Source organism: Strigops habroptila, chromosome 3 (genome assembly GCF_004027225.2).
Source record: "Strigops habroptila isolate Jane chromosome 3, bStrHab1.2.pri, whole genome shotgun sequence".
In the NCBI taxonomy this organism is placed as follows: domain Eukaryota; kingdom Metazoa; phylum Chordata; class Aves; order Psittaciformes; family Psittacidae; genus Strigops; species Strigops habroptila.
This window is the reverse complement of record NC_044279.2, coordinates 37138249-37154143: the sequence shown is the minus strand read 5'-3', so window position 1 is coordinate 37154143 and position 15895 is coordinate 37138249.

Here is a 15895-nt window from a genome sequence, read left to right as displayed (position 1 = left end):
CAGCTGCAGAGAAGATGTGGTATATTGTCCTCACCGCGAAGGTTGAAGAGCTGTGCAATGGCTGTCCATCCTAAGAGGGAAGTCTATTCTCAGGGCTACGTGAGATGTTGTTTGGATAGTACTCCTCCTGGACATCCTCCCAGCCAGCTCTCCCAGAGGTGCTGACCCAGCAGCAAGGAGCGGGACACCAGCACCTCTCCTGGCTCCTGCCTCCAAACAGCACCGGGAGGAGGCAGTACAGACAGCTACTGGAAATGGACCCTGAGAAATAAATCCATTCTGAAAGCACTGATAGCCACCAGCAATCAGGAGAGGAGCAGATATTTAGCAGGCAGAATAGTCCACTCAAGGCAGCCAACACTTCCAGTCCCATGGGCATTTGTAGCCAGGCTGTAATTTTCTTTTATGTTGCAGCCAGCAGTGAAGGAAAATACAAAACACTTACATACCTCTGTAAGTGATGTGCTCAATTCCTTTCTCAGTGCAATGAGAAGAGCAATGTGGTGCCCGTGGCCATTCATGGCTGCAGGGGACTAATTAACCCGAGTGATTAACATGCCTGCTTTGACACCTAGGCTGCTCTTCTTTGGTGCAGTCAGTCAGCATAAAATATAAAATCTGTAAGGTCTGTTTAGAAATGCCCCTGTTTTGCTATACTCAAAAGGGGAAGAATGCTTTCTGACACATCACCAAGCAGCAGAGTTTTCAAAGACTTTCCACTGCAGCACTGGAAGTGCCAGACCTCTCCATTTCCCTCCCAGCTGCATTAACTGGCCATTTCTTTTCAATTAGGAGAGAAGAAATCAGTTGGCATAGTTTGTTCCCTGTGCAATGGACTATGAAATATCACATTATTTATTCTGGATTAACTGAATGAGGCTGGAAAGATTCATTTCTTCTCAGTCTGCTTTGACAATGTAATTTGTTATGTGGCATTTAATTCTACAAGCTAGAATTAAGCTAGGAAAATGCAGGGTATCAGAAACCGTCTGCAAGTGAGTTCAGTGCCTGTGAAGGACTCCGCACCCTGAGGCCCTGGGGGCCCCAGGGGCCCTGTGCTGGTCCTGTGCACAACACCAGTGAGCTGCTAGACCAGTAAACCTGGGACAATGATACGTGAGCCATATCCCCTTATTTTGTGAGTGGATGAGCATTATTCTCATGTGATACTTTTTATGGGTCTTTCTGTGATTATTGCCACCTATAGCACCAGTTGGGAGAGATTTCAGTGATGTTGAGACCGATCTACCAAGTGAGCACTGAATTAAATGCCAGTCTAAACCTCCATTAGTCCAAAGAAATTCACCGATGGGAGAAGCGATAGACAAAGGTTCAGGAGACCTGGCTAACATTTTGACCCTTGCCCTCAGGCAGGCTCATTTTCATACCTCTCAACTTGTCTCTATCTTCTGCATGGACTTTTAACACACTAGGGACAGAACCATCCCTGGGAAGGATCTGTACAGCACCTGGCACACCCTCTTCCTCCTCCTCCCAAGCTCAGACGAGCGCATCTGTGTGCTCCCACCATGCATAATCATGAAAATAGTCCTTTATGTACTGTTAGGTGCACAGGGGAGAAAGTTTGGTCAATCGTTTTCTCTGACTTTATTTACCCAATCTATTTTTAAGGTATAACATTGATGCAGAAAAGTGATGCTCATGACAGGGAACTGCACTTTAAATAACCTTACTTTAATAACTTCCCAGTTCCTTCATATTTTACTGAAAATATTGAGCAAAAATATTGAGCTCAAAGATATTGTTATCTTTTGTTCTTTCTCTATACTTAGATTTCCTGTTGGCTATCGCTATTGAAATTAATCCATGCTAAGTGCTTTGGGCCAAAATTCAAGAGACTTTCAAATGGTGCAGGATTCACTTCACTCTGTTAAAATTTACTCTATTTAGGCAATATTACTAGATGTACAAGAAGAGACTGATTGCAGTTACTAGGATCATAGAATCATAGAAGAATTTGGGTTGGAAGCGACCTTAAAGATTATCTAGTTGCAACTCCCCTGCCATGGGCAGAGACACCTTCCACTAGACCAGGTTGCTCAAAGCCCCGCTCAGCCAGGCCTTGAACACTGACAGGGATGGGGCAGCCACAGCTTCTCTGGGCAACCTGTGCCAGCACCTCACCACTCTCACCGTGAAGAATGTCTTCTTAATACATAATCTGAATCTCCCCTCTGTCAGTTTAAAACCATTTGCCTTTCTCCTGTCACTACATGCCCTTGCAAAAAGCCCCTCTCCAGGTTTCTTGTAGCTGTTCTCCTCAGGGCTGCTCTCAATCCAGCCTCTCCTCAGCCTGAATTTGTGCTTGGGATTGTCCCAACCCAGGTGCAGGACCTTGCACTTCACTCTGTTGAACTTAATGAGGTTTGCACCTCTAAAGCCTGGCTTCCCTGGACAAATAAACTTAGTGTACCCCTCTCCTGATCCGCTGACAGACTGCAAAGGAGTCCAGATCTACTGGTGAACCTTCCAAGTTTGCAACCCTGCCTGCAATTATAGTTTAAAGCATTTTTGGAAGGAAGTACTGGGTTGCCTTTTAGATGAAAAACAGGATTTGGTGCTGGGAGGGCAGTATCTCCAGGGGACAAAGGAGCCATCTATTCCCCAGTCCTGGTACCCTGCTGAGAAGAGCACCTGCATACCTAACAAAGGCTGGCAGCTGGGAGAGGGAGCACTGGGTCAGTAGAGCCTCCTGTGATGCCATTGAAAAAACAACTGGATGTGAAAAGATAAACCTCTAATGCTGCCAAGTTCAGTGAGACCTGTGTCATTATGAACTTCCCGGTCAGTAAGCTATAAATTTTTTTAGAGCTGCCTGTGGCAGCTTTGCTTCTTTTCCAGCATAGTGAGCCGTTACAGATGAGAAAATTAATAACCAGCCTGTCTTTTTCTTATCCTTTCTTTGTTTCTTGGACCAATGAAAATTTAGTGAAGGTCTTGTGAGGTCTAGGCACTGTGCTAGTCCCTGTCTTATATGAACTGCTGCAGTTTTCACTAGTGTCAAAGGTGCTGACGCAGTTTACAGCAGCTGAGCATTTGATCCTCTGCAATTCAGAACAATGGTGTCAGCTCTGCACCAGCCATTGTCTGAGGATAGTACATCCCAGCTGTATAGCACAGGGGAGACACCCAGTGAGCACAGCCCCAAGGGACCACTGGTTCAGCACAGGCGGCAGGGAGCCAGTAACCCTGGCAGATACGGACTGCTTCGAGCAGCAGTGCTGGTGTGTCTCTGCTTTACAGCCTCAGCAGAGTGAGCTGTGGCTGTGGGTTGGCTTATTTATTTAGGTGAGAAACCACATTCGATACTCCCACTGCACCATGCTGAACCTGGGCTGATAAGCCTCCCTGACATTGATAGGAGAGAGCAGTAAGTAGCTTGAAGCTCACAGAGCCAAGGCCAAGTGACAGTGAGTAAGTCCTTCCAGACCAGAGCTGACTCCATGCAAAATCAGTTTGCAGAGCACAGTGGGATTATTATGCACAGATACCCTGGCTGGCCCTGCAAAGAGCTGGTTTCAGTCAGCTGAATGTATTTATCTGGGCTAACATGCTTCCAGATATCTCAAATACCAAATCGATCAGGCAAATATCCACACTGGTGGATCTATATCCAGTGTCCAGTGTAGCAGGCTCATCCAGAGTTGATTGTAGACCAATTTCTGAGAAATCTGAATTAACTGGACCTTAAATAAAATGAAGACCCAGCAAAATCTGAAAATAATAAAATCCCTCAGTTTTTTTTTGTCTTGTTGAAGAGCATAAATACTAGTTTGTTCATTTTAGATGTATTTTGCTTGCAAGATATTCTTTTGCTCTGTAAGTCAGAATTCAATTTTCAAAAGGGATGAATAATGCATGTTTTATATTGATGGAACACATTCCACTGGGAATCTCAAAATATCTTGCAAATGCTAAAGGATAAAGTCTTCCAATAGACCTCAGAAGGAGGTAAAATGATAAAAACATAGGCATTTTACAGATGGCAAACCAGAGGAACTAGTCTTGTTATAGGACCCACAGAAAAATCTGTAGAAAGCTGAAAACAGCACACAAGCCTTCTCAGATCCCTAGCATTTTCTGCCTTGCCTCATGTTGACTCACTTCTCTGACATATTTATACTGCCATATATTACTTCGTTTTTCCAGATGATAAAGAGCTAATTCTCATTTAAACAAATGACTTTTCAATCTTTATAAATTAGGAAGCAGACAGAATTTCCTCCAGCTGCTGTTCAGCAATTATGCCATTTGGAAATTGTACCCAGTGATCTGTGATAGTGTAATCCCTTTGGAGTATGGAAGTAGCTCCAGAGGCAGGCTTGATTAGAAATGCCCAGTTGACTGCCAGGGACACATTTCAAAAAGGCTTATGCTGGATGGCTGATATATTTGTATGCATGAATTGAACAGTCAAACATACAAATGACCCGATCTGCATTTGCAAAGCTAAACTGTGCAGCTCTAAACCCATTTTCTGGCCTAAAGAGTGCCACATGCCAAGTACATTACCAAAAAACCAGTTCCTTATGTACTCTCAGAACAGTGAGTGGTATTAATCCATGGAGCTCATCTATATTTGCAGACTGTCAGCTATAAGCTCAGCATATCATTGTACCAGGAGCACGTGTTAGACATTATGAAACTTATAACCATGAACCCTTTTGCAAATCCACAACACAAACCCATTCCAAGGACAAAATATGTCTTTTAAAACCTCTGCCAGAGTACTTCAAAGTCTCTCCGCTGAGCTGAAATCAGGCTTTAAACTCCATTTTGTTTTTCTACCTTTGTTTAACATGAGACAAAGCCCAACCAGACAGAGGAAATGAAAACAGGAGAATTTCCTTGTGTCACCTCTCAAAATGGTATACATTGTATAGCTGCTTCTTAGTGGAAGAAACCTGAAAGGTACTTTTAAGACTGAAAGCAAGATCGTTGCAGATGTAAACAGCTGAAAAATGAAGCAGATTCCTGGTCAGACAATTGGCCTGGGGATGCTGAAGCTGATGTGTGTGATTTCTCTCCTGAGCTGAATTCTGCTTCCCCAGGTGCTCTCCAGCAGAAATCCCACCACGTCCCTTCCCAAAGTCTGCGTGCAGCTGAGATAAAACCCTCTGGCCAGCCACTGAAGAAAGCAGCTTGAAGAAAAGTAAACTTAACATAAGCTGCTGCTCTATCCTGGCAAGCAGATATGCTAGATAACCCTCTGCAGAGTTATAAAACTGATTGGATGTGTTTGAAAACCTGGTGTGAGAGGAAGAGTAAAATACATGAAAATCATACCAAACAGAGCATGAGGGAGAGAGCAAGACAGAAGTGTGAATGCAGCAGAATGCAATTTAAAAATACATGTTTATCCATTTTATTTGTGCAGACATTATCTTTCCTCTGCCTCCATTGGAGGGATTCAGAAGCAGCTTTGCAGTATGGAAGGCAGGAAAGCTGAGTGCAGGGGTCCCATGTGAAGTGTGCTCCTGTGCCGTCCAGCAGTGATGCTGAGCCAAGGAGCCTGACTAGCCTGTGCCAGCACCTAAGTGCCTCTGGTTGCCCAGCACAAGCCCTTCTGCACAGTAACCGGCTGATCTAAGTAACTTTACACCACTGTACAGATGCCCACAGGCCCTTTGGCTGTGGCACAGCTGTCACTGCCTGTGCTTCTGAATGAGCAGGAAGGGCTGCGAGCTCAAGGTCTCACCAGCTATGTTCAGGGGACATGGGATGGCTTCTTACAAGAAGTGCAGCTCTGCAGGTCTTGCAGCAACCTCACCGGGAAAAAAAGGGAAGGATTTTATTCCATGCCATACAATAAGCAGTGCAATGCATTACTACTACTACTATCTGGATCACAGTGAATTACTAGCTTATTATTAGCTTATGCCTGGCTCTAATTTCCATTTCAAGTTTGCATTTGTTTTTCACTTTGAAAAACCTACAATATTAATATGGCATCAGACATGTCCATTGGAAAAAAATTGCTGACTCTGAAGGGAAGGATGGCAGGACTTATGAGGGGGTGAGTTGAATCTCCTTAACCTTGGTCTACAGGTATATGAGTGCCCTGTCAACTTTACTTTCAAGAGCATTATATTCCCGGTGAGCATCACTCACAGAAATTGCCCCAGCTATCACACTGCCTACTCACACTCACTCATTTATAGTAATCTGTCTGGAGAGCTGACATCCGAGTTGGCAGATATTTCAAAGAGCTGCTTTTAGGTTCAGTCCTCCCTCTTAAAAAATATGTTGTTTCTGTTTAACCATTCTTGGAGGTAGGAGGCAGTGGCAGATTTTGCGCTTGCAGGGTGTGCTGCATATCTGACAGACCAATGCAAGGGCCCTGGGCTGAGTTATTCCAGGGCAAGTCAGGTTCATCCAAAAAGAAAATTTCCATTGTGGAGGTGAAAGAGGTATTTTTAATCCATTAGGATGCTAGTTATGATTACTATATGAAACAACTAATCTCTTCTGACATGGCTTCAAACAACGTGCCACAAAGCCCATACCTTAGTCTCGGTAAAGCTGAATGTATTTCTACTCATGCAAATAAACTTCATTTCTCTTTTGATGCAGCTCCTCATATTTTCATCTCAAATCCCTTTTCAGAGGTGCAATTGCTCAGAGCCTTGTTTACCAAGTTTCTTAGCTGAAACAAGCAACAACTTTGCCAAGAGTGTTCTCCCTCTTGCCTCCACATCAGGAGGCACGCTGGCAATCGCCAATATGGTGTTTCCCTGCTGAGCCACGGCAAGTTTTTCCAGGGGCTTTTCATGGAAGGTGGCACTGATCCAACCCCAGGGGCACTTTTTTGAGAACTGTATTATGTAAAACGTGAAAGTCACTCACCTTTGAGGAATCCAGCCCAGCCCAACTTCCTCTTAGGCTGCTACTTTGTGATGAACAAAGGTGAAGCCCAGACTTCTCTGCCCTACAGCAAGCATTTCAAGGCCACATACCGCTTCCGCTCCTGCTCAGGCTTGAAATTTGGAGCCAAAAGCATCATTTGTATATGTCCTGAAACCATAACAGATAAATATCTTCCTGATACTGCACAGCAGAAGCACTACATCGGGGGGGCCTTGAAATCTCCCAAACTGAAAAAAGGGAGAGTGTATTTAGTCAGATTTCATGCACAGGAAAAGTGTCAGCCCTTTTCCCTACTCCACCCACCTGCAGGCACGTCTTGGCTTCAATCAGCCACTGGATGGAGAGGCATCCCAGCTGCAGGCCCAATCTTTCATATCTCCCTTTGCAAAGAAGAGAGGCTAATGCTGCTTTTTTTCCACTGTTGTAATTTACAGCCCACTTAAATGCAAGAGATCATCTTCCGAGAACTCCTACACTTGGACTGGAGTGAACACAGATGAAATAAAGTGACCAATTTTTTGTCCTGTTTTGCTTTTCTTTTTTATTCATCTACTTATTTCTCCTTTACCTTTCCATTTCCTTTCTTTCCTCTGTTACGTGTTTCTCCTCCCTCTTTGTTCTCATTTTGGTAGCAGTCCCTCTCTGGTAGATTTTCAGGTTAAAGTTTCTCTCTTTAAGCAAAACACAAGCGACTATGGAATCCTCCTAGTCTAGATATGTTCTTGAAAGGTGGGGAGGAGCTGCTGCTGGTGCCTCATGGGAGCTCAGTATATCACCATCCCTCTGCTTTGTTTGAGCAGGCTGTTGGAAAGGAAGAGGAGAACCAGTAGCAGCTGAAGGGAAGTGATGGTGCTGCAATGCCCATGGCACACAGCTGAAGCTATGCTACAGGCAGGTCAACATGGGAAGGCTTTGGCATGGTGTTATACCTTAGGTGGTTTAAGGTGATTCTAGTTGACCTGTTCAATAATCTAGCTTTATTTATCCTTATTGTTCATTTTGCCTCCAATACATTCAGATAAACAATGTAAATGACAGTGGCTGACAAAGTTATGTACCTAAATTAAACACAGCTGATCTTCCAACATACAGTCACACAAAGGAACTTTCCCACCTCACCCAGGAAGCCTTAGAAACACAAGTAAGCCGTGCTGAATCTGAGCAGTAGCAATCCAAGGGGTAAGGGAACAGCAAACCACTCACGAAAACTCTTTTTTCTGTGCCCTGAGGAAGAACTATAGTGTCACAGAAAACTTCTCACTGCACAGGACACTGTTTTTAAGAGACTTGGAGGTAGCAGTGAACAAGAAGTGCAGGTACCAAGGACTTAGCTGGTATTCAGAGCAGAAAGAAACCCCCTTTTCCCTGTGACTCTGTTCCCAGTGCAACCCAGTAAAAGCAGAGGTTATTATGCAATGTAGGTGCATATACATGATTGATATGTTTTTTTTGTGTCACATTTTACTGTTACATTGTCTTACGTTATGTTTTATCTTATTTTATATAAGGGGAAACCAGCATTTCACATTACATTCCCGGCCACTGTCTAAAAATGGTCAGTGGGTTTTTTTATTACTATATGGACATGTGTTTAAGTAGCAACTTAACAGTGCAATCAGAGCCAAGCCAGTCACGCACTGTGAGCAATCAAAGTGGGGGACAACCCTGTGGTTTGCTGTGAGATGTTAGGGCTCATCATCAGGGACGATAGAGACGACAAGGAAAGGAAAGAGCAGACAGCCCGGATCTACCAGGCTTTCAATCCTGTTTTTCATCTTACAGCAAGAAATAGTAGTGCCATAGCTCATCCTGGAAGAATCCTCATTCTTTCAACCTGAAGCCTTCCTTTGTGCCCATATGGTCCAAGGTCACAGGTGAGATGTGAGCCAGGATAAGGCCCCATCTACAGCTGAACAGAACTCTCAAAGCTGAAGTTCTTAGTATCTCAGCCACACCTCTGGGACAGCAGAGCAGGGCTCTGTGTGGCATGGTACATGGGGAGCCTAACAAGGATGGGGCAGCACTGCCCTTGGGCCGTGGTGCCATGTCCTCCTCACACAGGCCACCAATGTCAGCAAGGTGCCACCAGTACACAGGGATGTGTGTCAGCACAAGGAAAAGGATATGCAGCGGAACAATACTAGCTCTACCACACTTTTTTTCAGGGCAATGCAGCCATACGGGAGCACTCGAGGGGACAGCTTGTCTGAGGGCTTCACCCATGCTCAGCCACTCTCGCTGTTCCTGTGTGGCTTTAAAACGACCTCCAAGACCGAGATGCTGGGGGTGCCCTGGGTGTTTTTCCCCTAGGATGCTACTTGAGATGTTAGAACAGCAGATCACTGGTGTAGCCCATGGGCGTGAAGTTTGCTGGCACCTGCACTCCTGTCAGCACAGCACTACTATGCCAGACCAGACCCTCCTCTCCTCCCACTTGGTGGGCAGCAGTGAGAACAAGCAGACAGCAAAGCACCACAGCGCAGCCCACATCAGCTTGCAGGAGCAGTAGAGACATTTCTTGTTTCAGTTTGCACACTTTACACCTCCAGAAATCTACTTGGCAGTAGATAGAGTTTTTTATAGCTTCAAAACCTCAAACTACAACTGCTCTGAACCTATTGGCTTTAGAGGTTTTCCTGATCTCACGTTAAAACCACGTGAAATTGCTGAGCCTTTTCAGGTACCTACAAACAAACAAACAAAAGGCACAAGCCAAACTTCTAACTCACAAATGGACAGAATTTTACCCTAAGTTAATAAATTTTACAGTGAAACTTGAAACCAGGTGACTTTTGCATGGATTCATTCAAAAATAACTGTAGAGCACCAATTTCTTGTAGCTGTTCTGTAAAGCATGTCTTTATACTATATCCACTGCTGGGTGAAGGGTATGTGAAATGAAAATGTGCTATGAAAACATACTATTAAGACTAGCTTTTTAAATATCTTTTTAGAAATATAGTTAGTCATACAGATTTTTGGACAAGTAGGGTAAAGAAGAACGACAGCAAAAGAGGCAGCTGGCAGCTGCCTGAGGAGGAGCTGAAAAGCTGGCAAGAGCCTAACAAATGTTGGGGTGAAGAGTGAAGGGCCAGACTTCATCCGGAAAAAACAAAGGCAAATGGACATCTGGGACGGTGCTCCCCAGTCACCTTTGACAGGAGAAAATCCAAACTCTTCTGCATCTAGCACAAAAGACAGGCTGGAATATTTTCTTTTTGCACTTCCAATGAAATCAGTGACTCCTTTATTCAATTGAAAGAAAATAGGCAGCAGGATAAAGACTGTAAATGAAACGTTATCCTGGGGAAACTGAGCAGCTCCATTATTCATGGCTTCACACCCTGCTTTCCTTGGAAAACATGGCCAGTGGTTCAGTTTTTATTGAAATGCCTCCGGAGCTGGAGGGCAGCATGGAGAGAGAAATCTGATGGAACAAGAAGTGTTTTAGGTGACAGCAGCTTCCTTCATTTTGAGTGAGAGGCATCGCAAGATGGTGCAGGCTTTCTTTTTGCACAAGAAATACATGTTGGTCCTGCAGTAGAGGGTATCTTGTGCAGCAGTGCATCATTAAGGAATCGTGTTCAGAGACACAAGCAAAGTATTTTGGGCAAACAGCGGCGAGGGTGTTTACTGTGCCTGCTCATTTGCCTGTGCTGATGATAAATCTCAAGACATTGTGCCTTGCTTGCTGTTTTATCTTGCTTTACCAATCCTAAAAATCTCATTTGCGTGAGAAGCTGCTGCAGCAGGAAGGAGCAGAGACATGAGCGCATCCCTGTGCAGCTGGTGAGAGGTGTTCGTGTGTTGTTACACAAACACCTCTGGCACAGGACAGCTGCTGGTTTTTCTGTGGCAGCGCTCAATCTGCCCTGCAGAGAGACAGCAAGGAATGAAGGAGGAAAGGGTGGGAAGACATGACACCAGTGTGCATGAGACTTTGCATTCAGAGTGACAGAGCTGGAGTCTGGGGGCAGGGATTGGGACCCCATCCCCACAGGGGACTACACTGGTGTCACCCACTTTCACTGATGTGAAAAGAGCCATGCTGCTCCATGCAATTCCTCCCAAAGAGTCAAGCTGTGCGATTTCACTCCCATGAGGATAGGGAGCAGTTTCACCTCAGCAGGGACATCCCTGTCTGTATTCCTGAGGCCTGAAGGCTGTGGCAGGCTGTCGGCTGCTTTTCCATGCCTTCACAGCTGGCTCCAGCTCCAGCTCCATTTTGCCTGGGTGGCATCGTGCTGTGCCACATCCCTGCAAGCAGATGTTGGCTTTTAGGTGGTGTCCTGGAAAACAGCCGTGCATAGGCTTGCACAAAGTTGAGGGATCAAACATGTGCTTTCTGCAGGCACGCAACAGGAAGCATGATTTCACAGGAGATCTGTGCCCTGCCAGCCTTGCTCTCTGCCAGCAGCAACTGTGCCAAGGCCCCCCCTCTGCTCAGCCTCTGGGGAAAGGCAAGAGGCAAAAGCAACTCTCGGAGGACAGACACAGGGAATACAGTCTTTTTTAAAGGCTTTATGATGGTATCAGGGGCCACGAGCAAGGCACAGTGTTGGGCTGTGCAAAGAGGTGGGTTAAAAGCAAACCCCAAATGCCTGGCAGCAGTGCAGCCAGATTTTGGCAATGGTTTCCTGTATAAACTTGCATTTCATCTCAGACACAGCCAGCAAATAGGAGAGCACAAAGGCGAGCATGACTAACTTCTAGGAGGATGCACTCCTCATTTGAGACCTCACACAGATGGATGTTGTCCTCTAGCCTCAGCCTCTCTGCCAGCACAGGTTGTGCCACCATGGGCACAGCATCTGCTGGGCCACTGCTAATGAACTTGAGTAATGATCTTGCATATATCCATGCTACAGGTGTAGAAACCCTCCTCTGCCCTGCTCCCAGCTGCTGCAGAGCGAAAACATATGAGCGCACAAGATCTGGCTCCATACGTGCAAGGCAGCTCAATCAGCCTTGTGCCCACAGCAGAAGCCACTACCACGGGCTGGATTGGTTCTGAGATGCTCTGTCAGTGCTCCTGAGCATATCCAGGCTTGCTGGATGTGGGGCCTGGGACCCCGACACCTGCTCAGCAGCAGGCGCCCACGTGGTTTCCCTTTGGAGGCAGAAGATCTCCCTGTCTCTTGTGCAGCTGGTGTCCTGAACTCTTGGTTGTTCAACAGTTAAACCAGGCTCTTCACTCAGCTACAAAAACATGCGCTCTGCTCCTGTCCCCCTGCTCTCTGCTGCTTCTCTTGACTCACATCTTGCAAGTTTAAGGTACTTCTTTTCCTCTTGAGCCCAGATTTCTCACACTTTATACTTTCTCTCCTTGCTGAGGACATGAGGAAAACATCTCACCTGTGCTCTACCTGGCTTGTTGTGCCCATGTCTCCTTTGGAAAGGCAGCTGGCATGCCTTAACCACCCTCCATCAGCCCTGCTCAGAGAGACATACATGCCACCCTGGCAGCATACAGCCAACTCAGCTTACAGTGAGGAAAGACATGGCAAAGCAGCTTTCCCACCTCAGTCTCCCTGCAAAAGTTATGCAGACAGGAAGATTTCCCAAATCACCATGGCCAACTTTGATACATTCTACTCACTGTCATTCTGCACAAAGCACCATCCATGGGCATTTGGGAATTGCAGTAATGAACCCACTTTGGAGGTAACTTGTTAAGTCCTTATATGGTTCAGCTGTTCCAAGAATAGCAGCTTTCTGGAATAAGTCGCTGCCTGAGCATGATGGGCTGTATCCGAGCCCTTCTAATTTATTAGCACAGAGCCGATTATGTGCTGAGGATGTGCATTAGCCACGCAAGCCAGCATTCAGCCTTACTGATTTTCCACATGAAACGTTGAAGCTTTATGGTCTCTAATTGAATGAGTGGGAGTTCGTGAAGGGATGTCAGGTGTTACCTTTGTTTACTGTGAGTCACTATAGAATCATAGAATCATAGAATCATAGAATCGTAAGGGTTGGAAAGGACCTTAAGATCAATCTAGTTCCACCCCCTGCCATGGGCAGGGACACCTTGCCTAAACCATGTGGCTCAAGGCTCTGTCCAACCTGGCCTTGAACACCGCCAGGGATGGAGCATCCACAACCTCCCTGGGCAACCATTCCAGTGCTTCACCACCTCACACTGTAAAGAACTTCTTCCTTATATCTAATCTAAACTTCCTCTGTTTAAGTTTGAACCCATTACCCCTTGTCCTACCACTACAGTCCCTAAGGAAGAGTCTATCAATGTTGGCAAGCATAATAAGAGCAGAGGAATGTATGAGGCACCAAATATTATACTTCTTGCAGTGAAAGACACTAATCATTGGCATTGAGATGTTATACTACCTGTGCAGACTGATGTCCTGGCAATTTGATCACTTTACTGCTAAGTGCTGTATCTCAAAGCTTGGCATGTCTATGTATGTCTCACTTGGTCACATATCTTTCAGGGCAATATTTAGTATTACAAGTAATAGAATCACACTGAGTTTTCCACTTACCTCTGGATGAGGATAGTAAAGCCATACACATACATTCTGAAGTATTTGTATATTCAGAGGTACCTACCTCCCCTGTCTCTACAGTGAGCAAACTGTGGTGGTTTCCTTACTACAACAAAAAGTCATTCGAGGAACTGATTTCCCTAAAATATATTACACAGCTGAATATGAACCCTTTTCTACAGCCATGTGTTAGTCTATGGTGTAACTGGTGGTATCTGCATGGGCAAGCTAGCCAGTTTCTCATCTGCATCCAATGTGATTCCTGCCATGCACAGCTGAACTGGCAAAATTCCTGCAGTTACAAGACCTGGGACTCATTAGCTGTCCTGATGACTGGTGAGGCTAAATCAACAACCACAAACAGCATTTCCTCCAAATCTATTTTTCTTTTCTTTTCCTATGAGCTGAAATTGTCAGACCCCTATTGACTGCTGCAGGAGACTTAGCTTATAGAACTCCTTTACGTTTCCTTTGCAAATCCTGCTTGTAATGGAAGGTCTTCTGCCACAAAACCTGACCCAATTGTCTCCCTCTGAACAGGCAGTGTTCAGGCAAGAGGAGTAATCAGTGATTCTGTGGATGTTCTCCACCCAGTGCCAGTCCCGAGCAGATGATTGAGTAGGTTCAGCCTGTAATAAATGTTTTGCTTATCAATGGAGAGTCTAATAAGTAATAAACCACTGAACATAAACCCTCTTCAGCCAGAGCATCAATATTTAAGTTAAGCTTCTCTTTTAAAAAGGCAATGGAACTAAGTTAGAGGAGGTCTGATGCTTTAAAACTGTTCAATTTCAAAGGAAGAGGAAGTTGCACTCAGAAGAAGAGGTGTTTTGATCAAATCATAGTCAGCTGTCAGGGGCATTTAGGGACACACAGAAGAGCTTAATTTTTTTTCACACAAGCTACAAAGATTTGACATGAATGAATGGGTCGATTAAAATCCCCACACTCTTTGCAGACACTGGCATTGAGTTGCCAGTACAGTGATAGTAGTTAATCCCCAGTTACATCTATTTTAAAAGTCAATTTTAAACATATGTTCAGTGCTGATATATTTCTCCGTAGGTGGCTTTCTTTTAGCACAGTCTGTAGTTTATAGCATTTCAGCCAATTTCCCTCTGGGATATCAGTTTTCAAGCTTCTGGTCTTGGTTGGGAAATTAAAACTCCTCAGACAACAGGCTGACATTCAGAAATCATGTCTGGATCACTTTTAGTATAACACAAGCCCACACGAAAACAGGAGCTAGACAAGGGAAGACTAGGTGCAGCTACATCCTATCTTGTTATAAATACCAGGAGAAAATGACTTCTGTTCCTAATGAGTGCAAAGAAGTCTATCATTTAACTACATACCAGAAGCCACGTTTTTATGGATCTGACTCCCTTTGCAGTAGTAGATCTCTTTCTGGAGACAGGTAGCATCTACCTGGGGAAAGGTGGGAGTTAGCAGCCAGCTGGTCTTTGTTCTCTTCCCATCTTCCCTTCTCTCCCTGCACCCAGTGCCAAGATGTTTTGGCATTTATGTGAGGGTTGGAAGGGGCAGGTCCTGGCAAGCGCAAGGTCTTTTGAAAGTGGTTGGAACAGGAAACCAACACAGTTTGGGAGCAGCTGGAGCTAGCTGGGGGCTGAGAGATGGCAAAGAGCTTTTCCCCTGGCTTCAAGTGCTGAGTTTGCCAAGGCTGCAGAGGGTCGTGATTACCAAATTACAGGCTCTGGAGGAGCCCAGGGGGCTCAGAGTGGGATATATATGCCCATGAAAGGGGGACAAAGTGTGAAGAGGGGAAATACGGAAACCCACAGGGAGAACATGCCTTGAGAACCACTGCCCTCATGGAGACTGCTGGAGAATGAAAGCTGCAGGTACCCCATTGCAGTTAAATATTTTGAGTCTTTTTTTTTCTAGAAATTATCACAGACAGCAATGAGAGCATTAAGCAAGTTCTTGAGTATAAGTTCTGGATATCCTTAAAGATAAGACCATGCTTTTATCTGAGCATTGCTTAAGCAATCACTTGTCAAGGCAGCTCAGCACCTAGCCTAACTGAGCCATGAACTGTTACCCAAAATAAACCTACCACCCGTTTTCTATGGGTGTTGCAGTTTCATACCACGCCTCTTCATTTTTACACTTTGACTGTTTGTGTTTTAACCCAGTGCATATAGTTTTAGGCTGCTGCCATATTTTTGTTTATGTTTTTCATACACATTATATTTTGCCTAAGCAGGAAAAGAGTGATTTAAGTTTCCATACTACAAGTAAATGAAATTAAAAGGGAGGAATAAAACAAGACTTTATTGCAGATGTTGAATCATGAATGATAAATGTCTTCAAATGTGTTCTTCAGAAAACCATCACAGAAGCTGTTCCAGTGTACGCCAGAGCAATAAACAGATTTTCCAATAAAACACATTAATTATAAATAGAAGTTCTGTGCATGACTGCTTTTCTTCACTACCATTATTCTCCCTTGAAGAAATAGGAATTATAATTTATATAAT